General features: G+C 37.6%; 1 long non-coding RNA gene across 1 annotated transcript in view; it reads left to right on the top strand.

Annotated features, from left to right (window-relative positions):
- Positions 1-14,463, top strand: part of LOC104913457 (uncharacterized) — a 319,967-nt gene that overhangs the window by 130,229 nt on the left and 175,275 nt on the right. The window contains exon 8 of the long non-coding RNA XR_004161534.2: positions 4,894-4,980. This is a non-coding gene — a long non-coding RNA (uncharacterized LOC104913457). The remainder of the gene's footprint in view (positions 1-4,893; positions 4,981-14,463) is intronic.

Here is a 14,463-nt window from a genome sequence, read left to right as displayed (position 1 = left end):
ATCAAGGAATTTTCCTAGCAGAAATGGATATATATCTGGCCTTACCTTATTTTTGTCTTGAATGTCTTGTCTTTGGTCTGCAGTATGGATGCCCCTGTCATACGTATATTTGTACATGGTACTGATCATTTTTAATACAGAAGCCAAGAATCAGTGCAAGAAGCACCAGAAGTATCTAGGGAAAATAACAGCATTCTTAAATTACTGACGTTGATTATTATCTCGCTTTCATATTAGTTCTGTTGAATAAATCTCATCAGGAAGGGACAAGATACTAAGTATACTGAACTCAAAGTCTGTTCTGCAGTGATAGGCTATAGACTAATGATCACTTGCAGATGTCTTTTTTCCATGATTACCGCAGAAAAGAAGTAAAAAAATATCATATGTCTATGAAAATTCTTTGACAACTTCAGGGTTCATCAGCTTTCTTCCTTTTTCTTCACAGTATCTGGTGTTGTAATATGGATCCAGCAGAACACAATGAATTTTGCTATCAGCTTGGATGCAATGTAAATCATTTAAACACAAATCTTGAATTTTCCTGCAGAGCTAGATATGATGTGACCTAGGTAAATGATGAGAATCAGTCCACAGTGTAATCTGAATACAATATTTATAAATGGATGTGTATTTTGTAGTGTGTTTTGATTTACTTCAGATTAGTTTTTGTTTATTTGCTCAGAGTACATATTTCAGATTTCAAATTATTTAGGGTTTTTAGTGATTTACATTTTACTATCCAGAACTGAAAACCTGAAAGACAAGAACAGTGAAAAAAGAACAAAACATCTTTGTTTTAAGTGATAGAGCAAGGGAATGATGAGTCATAATAGGAACTGTAAGTGTTGATTTTTCAGATCAGATGGGATCAATTGATGCTACTGTGCTTTTGAAACAAAACACGTAATGAGTGTAAGCAAGTGTTTAATTCTTCTTGATGTTGGCTTAGCATAATTTCCCTACTTTAAAGTGAAGAAAGGATCGTGTGTTCCATACTGAGTTAACAAGCCCCAACTGTAGGTGTATTCATTATTACTACTACTTTTAGAGAGGCAATTATATTGACTGTAAAACATCCCTTACATTTCACTGATTACATTTGAAGTAGCAGGTCATGACACAAATTAATGACCTCTGTAGAGAGTGATCATTAAAAATCGTCTTCGTTAGTCTTTCTCTAAGGCTTTTCAAGTTTGTATAAACAATAATTACAGCTCACAACCTGATACCGTGTTTACACTGAGTAACACCTTCCCACAGTGAAGCAGTGGGATTGCTTATGCTGTATAGTAGGAGTTAGAATATATTCTGTGGGTTCTATCTGAGCCTGAACTGCTTCAGTGATTTGAAAAATTAGTAGAAAATATTTACAGTCTGTAAGCAATTATTCAATCAGCCCATCCTCATACTTCTAGTAAATGAATACTTTAGATTACTTGAATCCAGATCTGTATGTTAAAGACATGCTGGCTTTATTCCACATGCTCATGTTTTCCACTCACCTTTTTTGAACCTACTTAGCCATTTTACTTCTCAATTTATCGCAGGCATGAAATTGTGGTTTGTTTGAAGAATGATTGTTTTTTTGTCTAATATCATGCTTCATAACTTCAAAGAATGCATGACATGAAAAATTCTTGCATTTCACAGTGCCAAAAGAGGCATAAGATCAGTCATTTGGGGAGCTGCAAGGGCTGCAAGCACACTTCTTGAGTTCGGGGAAATCCCTGGTGTCTGCAGCTCCAGGGATCTGCAGCAGTCCAGCTGCATATTTGCAAGGCATTACTGCAAGTTCATAAGAACTTTAAAAAAAGAAAAAAGAAAAATTACAAAATGGTATCCAGATGAGATTATTTAGCATTACAAATCCTTCTGTAGCTGTTAGGATGATCATTTATTTGCTAAATAGAGTGCAACAGCTCCTTGGGAGCCATTCCAGTCTATCAGGTAAATCTGTAATTAGTATCCAGTTGATCTGAAGCTGGTGCTGTCATTATATTGATACATACGCAATAGAAAACACAACTTCCTGGGCACAGTAGGCAGTTTGCAGACTCTTAATAACTCAGGCATTTTATTTTTTTTAAAGTGTAGTGATTTTTGTTTCTAAGTTAAAAAATTAAACTCAAATCTTCTATAGCATTTTTAATTTTCAGTTAAGCAGAAAACGAATGAGACAATTTTTTGCCATGATTTCTAAGTTTTGAAAACAGTCTGATAAATTTTTTAAAAGAGCAGAGAAACTTTTTATTTTTTTTTAAAGCAAATCCGTTGTGTGGTGCCATTAAGCCATTAGCAGAATAATGGAGGAAGGCTGACAGTTGTTTTTTGCGGGGAGTAGAAAAAGAACTCTGGATTTAATGTAGTCATGTAGAATCTCATTTTATTTTGTTTCATAATTTAGTTATTGATTTGGGAAAAGCTTACACCCTTTTATAGTAAATGGAGGTCCTATACTTTTGCATGTAGCTCTAAAATATATAGCGATTACTCATAACAAAGGAAATGAAATAATGTGTCAACTTGTATGTACTATACTGTCATCATATTCAATAATGAATAATTACACCACGGGAGGATTTGGGTGTATAAATGAAATTCAGGCATAAGGGCGTTGTGAAATTTTTATGGAAAGGAGCAGATGCATGAATCTGTTAGTGGGGGTAACCTCCCCACTCAGTTACCAACTACAACATATTTGCAAGTCATTCAATATTCTTGTGAATAGTTTCTAAACTTTCATTATTAACTTGCATGTCTTCTTCTTATGTTGAGTAGAGGTTTGTGATATGAAAAGCAAAGCTCAGAGGACTGATGTGTGTTGTCTGATGCTTCAAAAGTGGATACTGTCAACAGACTCAATTACAGGAAAATGGGTTTCTTTTGTCAGATTTTTCCAGGGCCTCAGCATTCTACACTGCAAGCATAAGACAGGTTTCTTACTGGGCCAACATTAGTACCAAACTATTCTCATTCACATGTCATGTTTGAAAAGAGCGATTGCTATATGGAGCGCTTCAACCTGATACATTTCCAAACAGAAATACAAAAGCTGTGGACCATTACATATGATAGAATTGATTGATTTTAGTGTTTAGTCACAGTCAGTGGGAAAAATTGTCTTAAAAATAAGCCACATCTTGTATGCTGGTACACCTCGTATAAGTAAAATCAGAAATATGAGTGCTTATTGAATAAGACTTTAAGACAAGTCTTGTGACTAATGCAGTAGACTGAAACTGAGAAAAACCTCATAAATAATCACACTTTCAGTTTATTTGTAGGATGCAGAATAATAGGGGCAAGAGAATAACACTAAATTCCAATTATGAAATATTTTGAAATGAAACAGCCAAGTTTTTTTGTTTGTTTGTTTTTTTCCCAAGTAAAAAAAGAAAAATTCAACGGAAGCATTTGAGGACATCTTGTACACTCAGTCTCTGGCTTTTTCATCAGTCATAACTTCCTTTTATTTAATTCCACATCTATAATACGTATTGAAAAAATAAAAAGGAGAAGCCTTGTACAAGAGCAGAGGTTCTTCCTTGTGCAGTATAGATAAAACAGCCACGATAGGTGGGATTTGACCTGTGTAGGAGTGTGGGGCTGTACGTTTAGTGACTGTGACATGACTGGGAATCTTTTTAAACGATTGGTGTTGGCACTGAACAGGGTTCAGTGAAGATAAATTCTTTGACAAACAGAAATTGCCTTCCAACATGATGAAATGCATTGCTAGCAAAGCCCTTGGATTAATTGTTCACCCCAAATCTTTCCAGATGAGCGTTTGTTCATAAACTTTAATTTTCGTAGTAGATTTAGCTTTAGCCTAAGAAAGCTGGGAACAGAAATAAATTTTGCTAAACTGTATGGTGTACAAATGTACATGTAATTACAGTGAGCAATTAATGGAGGAGACCAGCAACTGGAAATCAGACTACGCAAAGCATTCATAGAGGATAAAAGTTATATTTGATGTTGTAGATATGTTGCCTGGTAATGCTGGTATTAAGACCTCATCCAGCAGTTTAGGAACATGTTTAAGATGGGAACTTCATATTATTTGAACGTCACAGACTCTACTGACAGATTGTTGAAGAGCGTCTGTTTTAATTTTAGAATATTGTGAATGATAAAAATAATGTTCCAAATCTAGTAAGGACTTAGAAGTTGTGTGAGTGATATTAACAATTTGGTAAACAAGCTTGGGCTTCAGTTCCATTCTTTAAAAAACACTAAAACTAATGATCTAATTCATGAAGCTGTTTTGTCGCTATAAAATACAATTGTATGGCAATCAAAAAATATAGTGAAGGATGATAAATTCTTTGTTATATATAAGTTCATCTAGGTTCCTATGCTTCTACTTGATCTAAGGAAGGACATCCTGAATTAATCTAGGACTACTTTGTCATGACGCGCATAAAAATATGCACATTAAAAAATGGCTAGAGTTGTTTGGAACAGGTTGCCTAGGGAAGTGGTGGAGTCACCATCCCTGGAGGTGCTTAAGCAATGGGTAGAGGTAGTACTTAGGGGTATGGTTTAATGTGCCAATATTAGTGGTAGGTGGACGGTCAGACTAGATCACAGAATCACAGAATGAGAGGGGTTGGAAAGGAGCTCCAGATATCATCAAGTCCAACCCCCTGCCAAAGCAGGCTCCCAGGTAGTGTAGCACAAGTAGGTGTCCAGGCGGGTCTTGAACATCTCCAGAGAAGGAGACTCCACAACCTCCCTGGGCAGATCTTAGAGATCTTTTCCAGCCTTAATGATTCTATGATCCTATAGTTTAGTAAGAAGCTGATTTGTAAGTACTGCACCAGCTGCACTGAGTTTTCCAAGCATTCTGTTGTTTCTATTAACTTCTCACCTTCTGGCTGCCTCCAGGTCATCCGCCTCAGATTCTTACATCAGAAGGTGAATTGGAGATGAGTTTACATGTTCATGCGGTGATTCTCATTTCAAGAATTTAAGGTAATTGCATTGATTTAATAATGTTGATATTTTCTGAATACTGCATTATTATGACATCTTCCAAATAAAAAAAGTCCAAGAATTTTTTCATGGGAACAATATCAGAAACAAATATCAGCATACTATTAAACTGTTAACTACAATCGTATATTTAACGGTTTAGCTCAGGTCATCTGAGTAACATGAGAATGTATGAGGACAAGGAAAGCAGAAAAGTTCTACAGGATGCTCAGGAAGACTAAATAGCTCAACACCAACTTGTGAAAATTGTAACTCGAATCAAGAAAGATTCAGCTGTCAGATAAACATACAAATATCATCTTTAATATATGCTTTCTTTTCTCAAAGAAGTCTCCAATGCTGTGGTTTGAAAATCTTGTGTATTTGCCATCACTCTTTTTGTTGACATCATTGTTCTCTGTGTGAAAAGTAAGCTTTGTACTTTCTTTTCCCCCAGAGGTACAGATTTTAAAGACAAATGTCATTTTAGAGCATAAGCACTAAATTAAGCTTCAAGTCAGGAAGGAAGACTTGAAAAGGAAGTATTGCCACATAATTTTCAACTTTCTAATATATTAAAAGGAGTGACATATTTTTCACTTTCACTGTTTCCACTTGCGTATTTGAGGACCACAAAAGAGATCTGGATGTAATATAAGGAATCTGTCAATCAGAAAGCAGATTTGCTCACATTAAAATTTTCCAAGATAGAAAGCAATGTTGAAATAATGTGATTTTCTTTTAGGTAAATTTTCACATCACTGTTTTTGCTTTTCCTTTTGCCTAGCTATTTTGAAGTTCAAGGGGTTGGTCAATTTTCTGTTAAAGAAGAAACTTAAAGACATCAAGTCAGTGTATTTTCTTAGTCTAATCTTTCAATTTTTACAGTGCACAAGTAATTACAAGTAGCTTGCAATTGATCTGTTTTTAAATAAACCAGCCCAGACATCAGCAGTGCTTCTCTAGAAGGCACTGTTTTGCAAGAGCCTGCTATAGTTAGAATCATACTGTTAACTTGCCAACTTGCCTACTTGAAGTTCATCACAAAATTATCAGTACAGTTTTCTTCAAAGCTAAGCAACAGCTTTAACGGGGGATGGTTAATACATTTCTAATCTCAGTGCTGTAGATTCACTTGGATGAAGAATAATAGACCAGATCAGGTGTACAAATCAGCCAGAGTATGTGGTGTGAATTTTACACTTGCTTTATTTCACCCTCAGGACAGATGATGCTCTCTTGTTAGTGTTTCACAAAATAACACATTATTTGGGTTGAAGGGTTATGTTTTGATTACATAAACAGTTGATGTTGTGATTGCACTACAGAAGCTCCATCAACTGGGTAAAATATGCCCTGAAGTAAGTGGGTCACCTTGAACTTGTACCTACATCTTTTGGAAAAGAATATATGTTCTGTCAGGAGAACTTTTGTACCCTGCAATTCTGGAAGCTGCTTTTCTTCATCAGAATTATTATTTCCTGAAGTGAACACGTCAGTGGTTCGGATTGTTTCAGGAAGAGAAAGAGGAGGGGCATGATAAAAGCAAAATGATTGTGGTCTTCAACAGAGACTGGCCATATAGGAGTAACAGAGGTGAATCACAGAACTAGATGGTATGGATATCTTTAGGGTAATTAGCAAGGACTTTCAAGTTCATGGGAGTTTTTGTGAATATATGCTGGAGAACAGAACATTGAACTATTAATGTTTGAAACTGAAGACACTACAAAACACCAGATTAACTGATCAGGCTAAGCTCACGTAATTGTTTTGTGTGTTGGCTTCTGAAAGTAAACATGATTCATAGGTTTCATAGGCTCCCGAGACACTGCAAATGAGAAAAGGCTACTTAGTAAGCTAATGAGAGAGGTTAGATTTTCATTTTTGCAGAGCTAGATATGGGAATGTAGTTCTGAGGTTTTATTTATTTTGGAAGAGATCCTTTAGGGCAATTTGAACCATGTTATAATTTGTACATGACGTTTATTGAATAATTATTATTTCATAAAATCCTTAATTTTTTACACTTAATTATTACTGAAATATCTTCTCAAGCTTATATTTTGTGGGTCTAGTTCAAAATTAGAGGTTCCAGTAGAACTATAACCAGGACACATTTGTCCCATTATTACAGATGTTTCTGTATCTCCAGTTCTCATGCCTCTCTGTAGAGGAGCCCTCAATCTGTGATTGTTATTTACATTGCCCTTTCCTTTGAGAGCTGTTTCAGAGAACAAACGTGAAAAGAAACAAGGAAGGTGTTATACAGCTACGCAGGCTGTTAGGAGAAGAGGAAGAAAGGGTTCCCCAAAGAGACAAGAGATTTAAAATGCCAGGAGGGGAGTAGAGTGAAGAAGATGAGACCTGGTATCAGAGAATGACATTTGGGGTAGAAGGAAAAGTACTTCTAGTTATTGGTTTCCTCATGCACCAATATACTGGGACAAAAACACTGAAATGATGTAGTTACAGGGGTTTTCACAACATTATTATTGAGTTGCTGTTATAAAGAGCTGTAAAAGTTTAAAGTTTTGCATCCATATGGCATAGAGCAAGTTGTAATGCAACAAGATCTTGAATGTTCTTTGCCCACCTCTTTCCTGCCTTCTGAGGTTACACATCTAGAAGTTCATGTGATGCCTGTAAAAGGCCTTTCATCACTCACTATGCCCTTAATTTTTGTACACAAGCTGTACTATTAACGTCGTAAGTACATAACCTGAATGCATACATCTTGTGATCCTGCCCATTAAACAGTTTCTGCTTATGGCAGCAAAGGCTCCAGAATTTTTCATGAAAATGCATTTTCATCTGCCTTTGCACTCCCTTGCTGGAATCCTACCTACATCATGGGGAGAAATTTGCAGACATGCATTTGGAAAGCCTTTTGGTCAGAATTTTAGTTGAGATTCTGTAACATGAAGCTGTGTAACCTGGTAGTTTCATCTGATAAATGTAACTTAAATATAATGAGGAAAATGTTATGCTGCTTTTGTTTTAAACCTGGTGAGTATGCATTCTGAACATGGATTTGGAATGGAGGTCTTCCAACTAGTCTTGTATTAAAGGTAGCAGATACAAAACCAGCCAAATATAATATAATGATTTATTAAAGAAAATTAGAAAATAATATATTTTGTATAATGATTTCTACTAGAATTTTGAATGAAATACTGGTTTACTTTTTTATAGTTAGTAATAAAAAATAATATAAGATATAATATATATGATATATGTAAGATATTATAACCTATAATATAAGGTGATCTCCTGAGTTTTCTCAATGCACAGAAAAGAAGGTACAATATTTTTTCAAGGAATATTATTAACAAGTGCATCCCAGAAGGAAAAAAAAGAATCTGATAAAAAATGTATCAAGTTTTCTTCTCTAGAGTAAAACCCTTTGAAGTGTCCTTCAAATACTTGTCCAATTTCAGTGCTCCTCCTGTTGCTGCCTATGGCTCCTTCAATATATTCACACTTAGATCATGTTTCACTTTTAACCTACGAAAGCTGGAGGACAAAGGTGGTAGGAATAACAGGGTAACTTGCACATCACATACTGCAGTTCTTCCATTTTGCATCTTCTTTCATCTTTCCTCAGTTTTAAGCTTCTTGTCATGTAGGTTACATCATCCTGCACTAATAGGTTACCCTTACTAAAGCAATAGGAATGTGTAATATATATTAACTTAAACCTATCTGTCAAACCACTTTTGTAAGAGAACGTTCCTTAAAAAGAGAATGTACAGTGCCTGTCCTTTCTCTCCATCTGCTAGAAAAGCCTTTTTTTTTTTTTTTTTTTAAATATATTTTATGAGAAAAGGCTACTGACAACATACAGAACAATTCTATCACCAACTTCTTGGCTCCCTGATTGTTTCTGCATTGCTGTATTGCTTAAATCAGGGGATTTTTGACCTCAAACTCGCTTTCATTTCATTCTCCTGTTTACTGTGCTTCTGACCTTGTTCTGTTGTGTAGTGACTGTAGTAGCAAGAGATAGAAGAGACTTTAAACTACGGCTTTCTTGACTTAAAGTATATGGCTGTGTTTTTTTTGTCCTCATCCCATAGGAACTATAAGACATATCGGGGAATTCCTATGTTCTCCATTTTTTTTGTCTTCTCAAGATGGCTCAAATGGAAGAAGAAATTACAGCAATGTGACATGCTTAAATACACGTGAGCAATGGCACAAGTACTTGTTAAGTCAGATGTTTATTTCAGGCATCAAAACTGATTAAATTTCCATGGGAAGCTTGAAAGATCATGTATTAAAGCACAGTCATTGCACTTTATCGTTTTATGGCAGCCTTTGACTTCCATACCTGAGGCTATCGTGCCGAAATCACGTACCAGTGAAGAATAATGCTTCATTAAAATGATTGTTTATAAAATTAAAGTTGTGATTGGATGTCAAAACAATGGATGCATTTTCATAGTCTAGACTACAAGACGTACTGTTTGAATGGTAGCCTTAGTGTTTCATTAAGTTTGACCGAACTAAGGTTTGGAAGTGCACTTTAAGTAAATGAACAAAAAATGTGCCTTCTAACCAACAGCTACTGGTCTAGTAGCCTACAAACATGCACTGAACTTGCTCTTTGTGCACCTTGTAGATATCCACGCTTGGGTTATATTTCTAAATAATAAGGAAAAGTCAGAAGCTCTTAGTGGCACACTTCATGCACTGCTGTAACAAAATGCTATATTAAACATCATTTTTTTTCTAGGTCAGACTATTTCTCTGTGTAACATCTTGTGTCATAATAGTGCCACTGGACGAAACTTTTCCAGCCATTCAGAACTGCTGCAGCATTAGGAAAACTTTCTATTATGTGACCTTACACCAAATCCAATATTGGCAATAATTCAGCAGCAATCAAATGTTCTAAACTTAGTAAAGGTAAACACATAGCGTCTTCCAGCATTTTATTCAAAGTTTATATTGTGGACAGTACTTCAGAATAAACTGTAGGATTCGTTTTGAATGTATTTTTTATACTTCATAACATGGCCAATTTTTGTGTGCATCTCAAAAAAATGTATATTTGAAAGGTTTTATCTACATTTAAAAATACGATTAGATATCTAAGTTTCATTACTTCTGAGGATTTGATAATTATTTGCTGATACAGTTGCATTTCCATTCGTGTAAATTAGTGGCATTGAAAGGTGAAAACAAAGAAAACAGAAGGCATCAAATTCTGGCATTCTTGTGTATTTTTTGGTTCCCTGGTATAACGCTATGCAGTAAATTTTTCAAAGTCTATTCCATTATAATGCTATTGTCACTGAGGCCACCTTTTGAGTGTTGTATACATTGTCATAAAGTTCAGATGAAAGCAGCTATCATAATGCACATTATATTCCCCAACTTTTTTTCATCTTTCTGATCTCGTGACTTAACCTTCACAATAGCTTACTCTGGAAGTTGTTCTTCAGTGGATGTTTGTAGATTGTTTGGAATCCACTCTTTGGAAAAACTGCCATGTGTAGTCATGGTTTGAAGTTAGAAATCTGTTGTTAATTGTCATAATAATATGTCTGCATGTGAAAAAATAAAATACACAATTAGGACTCTTACAGTTCTTAAAAGCTTAATCAGTACTTGTAAAGACTAGAAGTTATATTCTTTTTCGAAGCTGGGTTCAATACTTACTTGAACTCTGAAATTCTAGATTACTGTGTAGAAGAAATAGATTCTCTCTGTGAAGTTTCCTCCTCTCCTCTAGCTGGCCTAGAGAAGATCAAGACGTATTCCACTGGGAAGCAAGGGAGTGCACCTCCAGTGGCAGCTTTTCTGCTCTCAGTGCAGGTTCTTGTACTCTGGATAATAACATAAGGCAAGCTGGCTCCTTAACACCTGTGTAAGATGCAGCAAAGGCATCATTCATCTGTAAGAGATTAATGAGAGGCCTTCATTTGCCAGCCCTCCTACAAGCACCTTATGCTTGCTGACATCTGATATTTCCTGTGGTTGCTGGAGTTAACGCATTGCCACCTCAGTGCTGCATTGAAGCCTTTATCACCTCATCAGCAGCTCTGCTTGTGTTGGCTCTACACAAGGGACAGGTCTTAGGCCACCCACTGGTAATCAGTACCAGCCCAGCCCTCACACTCTAAATGAAGCTGCTGAGCTGCCAGCTTGCCCTGATTTTTTTTTTCTTTCCTGTGAGTAAGATCAGAATCCTTGACGGATACTCCCTGTTGCTGAGCCATTCTGTTAAACAGTGCATTATTTTCCAATCTGTGACTTTGCAGGTCTGCAAAACACAGTGAACATATATGACATATATGATGTTATATAAGAATTCCCTTATTTAGTACAATCATAAAACTTTAGAATATTACCTAGAGAAAGAATGTCCTACTAAGAAAAAGAAGAGAAAAAATTTGTAAAGCTTTTCAAAATCTTATTTATAGGAACAAGTACTTTTCTATGCAGGCAAGGCTCTTTCCCTTTCTTTACATTATTTAATACTGAATTAAAAAAAAATAAAATTAGAAAAGCCTATTACCAAAATCAGTGTTATAATATAGGTTACAGGTGGTGCTTTGTATGGATGATGCATAGCACATTGCATAGTGCAGTGCATATGATTCTTTTAAGATATCAATTTCACTGGCAAGCTGAATGTAGGGCACCCTTGCCAGTTAAAGTTTTATAAAAGAAAATAAGTTTGTTGTTCAAGTTACGTATTCAAACAACTTTGCTATTTGTAAGTCTATGCTAAGGCAAAGCATGAATGTCATGAATTCATGAGTGGCTGTAAATTTTTTCAGATAAAGTATATTGATTTTCATCTTGGCTGGGATTCTAACATTCAGTCCAGGAATTCTGTTATACATGGACAGTTTCATCAATTTCATTTTGTAGTTTCTTGTAAACATTTTTGCCTTAGGTGTAGATGTATACAATAGCACTGTCTGTATCACAATGGTTTTGCATGCCAATAGGGTGTATCTCTGTTAATTAGTTTAATTTGGGTCAACACATCAGAATGCATGCTTTGTCTATGATTAATATTTTGTATGTATACATATACCCCCCTTTCGCCCCCCCCCCCCCACGCACACCATGCTGTTGCATTTGTCCTTAAGTGCCTTTTTACTAACATATTTTCATTACAAGGTGTGATGCCTTGAAGAGGTTTAGATCAGATGAAAGGAAGAAATTCTTGGAGGGTGATGAAGCACTGGAATAGGTGGCCCGGCATAGCTGTCAACAACCGATTCCTTGAAGTGCTCAAGGCCAGGCTGGATGGGGCTTTGGGCAACTTGGTCTAGCGAAAGGAGACTGGAATCAGATCTTTAAGGTTCCTTCCAACTCTAACCATTCTATAATCTAATTAGAAAGTCAGCATTCTGTCAGTAGGACCTAAATTCACATTACATATTCACTACGTAAGGAAGTTCTTCAGTTAAATCAGAGGACTTTCTATTCAGTGCGTGGAAGCTGCTACATTCCTAATAGGTCAGGTAGAGCAGAACCTCAGATGCATTTTCTCATTGGCAGTGCTCATTTCATTCAGTACTTTTAAACTCTTTCCTGGAGAAAATTTACAGTATAGAAACTTCATTTTATTTCATGCATGGTATTATCATGGGATGCAAACAAGTGGCCTGAAGCTAATTTTAAGGAAGCGTAAGCATACACTTGTTCATTTTCAAATATATCTTTTTTTTCCTTTGGACCTCTAATGATTCATTGTGTTTTGTATTTTCTGCAGATGAACAGCTTGATCATTCCAGTCCCTTAACTTCATTAATGCCAACTGCCCTTATGAACAGAGAGACAAAAAAAAAATTTTGTTCTTCTTCTAATTATTCTACTGGCTTTCTTCCTCCTTTTCCCCTGATGTGAGGGGGGAGAGCAGCATAAAGGGATAAGTGAAGGTGCTTTTTTAGTAGGAACACCGTGTGAATTTCTTTGCTAGTTCTAACAGTCCTCCAACTGAGTGCAAAAAAAGACATCCTCAGCAAACTCAGCCTTTCTGTGCCACACCTCAATTCCCAAACCAGATTCGGAACAAGATACTGAAATGCTCTGTGTTACTCTACCCACATTCCTTTTCCTGCCCCTCCTCGAGGTTTAGTGAGGGAGGAAAAAAAAAGGGGCGGGGGAGGGGGCACGCTGCAAGTGACAGTGAGTGCTCCAAAGAAACTGCTAGAAAACTGCCAGGAGCACCTGGGGCAGGGTGGGGACAGGCTGAGCCCGAGGGAAACAGGCAGCTTTGGGAAGTGGGGGCCTGGCTCTTAGGAGCTGTGGAAAAGAGGCCAGGGAAGGCATCTTGGTGTCTGACTGGCTGTGGGTTTGGAGGGGGCTGGTCTGCTGCTGAGTTGTGGGAGCAGCGTACTGTGCATGGTGATGAACAGCAAGGGCTGCTCTTAGAAGCATTTAAAATGGCTGAGGACCTACTAAAGAGCTATATTAAAGCTAGAATTAATAGGGAAATAGAGCAGAACCATTATGTTATGTTGTTTTCTTTCACAGCCTCGGGGAGGGCAAGGCTGTTTCTGAGGAAAATGGCCGCAGTGGGGCCTTGAGAGCTAAGATGGCCACTGGCCAGGCAGTGCGCGCTGCCTGGCAGGCAGGCAGGTGTGTGCTCAGACAGCCGCGGGCTCAGACAGACAGCCGCGGGCTCAGACAGACAGCCGCGGGCTCAGACAGACAGCCGCGGGCTCAGACAGTCAGCCCGGGCTCAGACAGACAGCCCGGGCTCAGACAGACAGCCGCGTGCTCATACAGACAACCACGTGCTCAGACAGACAACCACGTGCTCAGACAGACAACCACGTGCTCAGACAGACAACCACGTGCTCAGACAGACAGCCTGGGCTCAGACAGACAGCCGCGGGCTCAGACAGACAGCCGCGGGCTCAGACAGACAGCCGCGGGCTCAGACAGACAGCCGCGGGCTCAGACAGACAGCTTGGGCTCAGACAGACAGCCTGGGCTCCGACAGACAGCCGCGGGCTCAGACAGCCACCTTGCCACGGAGCACTCAGATTTCGGGGCTTTGTTTGGATCTGCAGTTTTTGTCGAGAAGTATTGTTCGTGTCCATGGGATGGATGCTAAACTGAGTGTGAAGCTGAATTTTACGTTGTCCTTTGTAAGGCTCCAGTGTTGTGGGTTTGTTTTTTTGTTTTTTTGTTTTTTTGTTTTTCTATCTGGTTGCTCTTTCTTCTAGGAAAATATTGATTGCTTGGCTTAGCTAAAGAACTCTGTTAAATGTGTGTTGTAGTTTTACTTCCTGAAAGCACATATGGAAAACTTCACAAGAAGAGAAAAATCTCAAACTAATAGGAAGCGGGGTGTTATGCTTTGTGCCGCAATGGACGTACTTCATTGCAGGGTGTTACTGCAGTGCTCAGAAGGCTTTCAAGTGTGGCTGAGCTTCCAGGTCTCACAGTGCGTATGAAGCTTAAGCTGCTAAGGTGTTTGTGCGGTGTGATTGGGTATAAGGCTCCAGT

This window comes from Meleagris gallopavo, chromosome 16 (genome assembly GCF_905368555.1).
Source record: "Meleagris gallopavo chromosome 16, MGAL_WU_HG_1.1, whole genome shotgun sequence".
Taxonomy (NCBI): domain Eukaryota; kingdom Metazoa; phylum Chordata; class Aves; order Galliformes; family Phasianidae; genus Meleagris; species Meleagris gallopavo.
Note: the sequence above shows the minus strand (reverse complement) of the source record. Positions and strands in the feature narration are given on the sequence as shown.